Source organism: Plasmopara halstedii (assembly GCF_900000015.1).
Source record: "Plasmopara halstedii genome assembly, contig: Scaffold_218, whole genome shotgun sequence".
NCBI classification, from domain to species: domain Eukaryota; phylum Oomycota; class Peronosporomycetes; order Peronosporales; family Peronosporaceae; genus Plasmopara; species Plasmopara halstedii.
In genome coordinates, this window is record NW_020187139.1 from 190,399 (window position 1) to 191,436 (window position 1,038).

The window sequence follows — 1,038 nt, forward strand, 5'->3', positions numbered from 1 at the left end:
AAGGCATCACCAGCCACTCCCAGAGCATGCCGCTTTGAGATCTCACCGCCGTCAGCGGAATATCACTCGCTCTCATGAGCAATTGGTCATACCCATCGACCAAGTCGAGAGCGCCGTACTTGTACATCCAAGCATATTGTTCTGGAGAACATCATATCTAGAAATTTGTGTCTGTGTTGAAATGGTGGCAGCGTTTAGCTTATTGTAAGCGTGAATGATATGCCACACGCCGTCCGGCTTCCAGACACAGAACGTGGGTATCGAATGAGGAGTCTTGTTTCCACGCACCATTCCTGCGCTGTGCTTCGCACGGAAGAAGGCACCAAAGACGTCGCACTGCTCCTTGGGCAGGGGCAATTGGCGTGTTCCTCAGTATTTGGTTTCCAGAACCAGGTCAATCTCATGACGCACACCTCGGTCCGGAGGTAGAACCGAAGGAGGGTCTTTAAAAAAGGTGTCTTGAAATTTCTTCACCAAAGGTAAGTACGGATCCGAGGAATTCTATAGAATTGATGATCCACTGCTCAGCACCTTCTTTGTGTCCTCTAAGAAGGTCATCCAGAAGTTACGACGACTTGATCCCCTCTTCCGGTCGCATATTGACCACTTCGGCTAAGTCGCCTGCCTTCACGGCACCGCTGAATTCTTCGTGGGATATCTCGTCCAGTCAGGAAGACATTCGCTGCGGGAATAACCTCGAGAATGACGTCGCCGACTTCGTTTTTCGTCATACAGTTGAGGAGGGTGTATAGCTGTGCGCTATCGTCGTAGGTAGACACATCCTTGGACAGGGTGGACGCCCGGTGTCTTGCTGCGAGCATATGGCGTTGCTGCAGCCTCGTCACAGAGCTTTTACGTCTAAGCATGGCCAGTATGAACACGCACTCAGCGTCGTCCAGTGTTCCCACTTTCTACTCCATCGGAGCCCTGATTGTTGTGAACAACATCCGATGAAGAGCTGCTAGCTCCACTGTCTTCATCCAGTGGATAACGTGCCACTTCACTCGCATCTGAAGTGCCTTGCCGAAGATGCCTCGG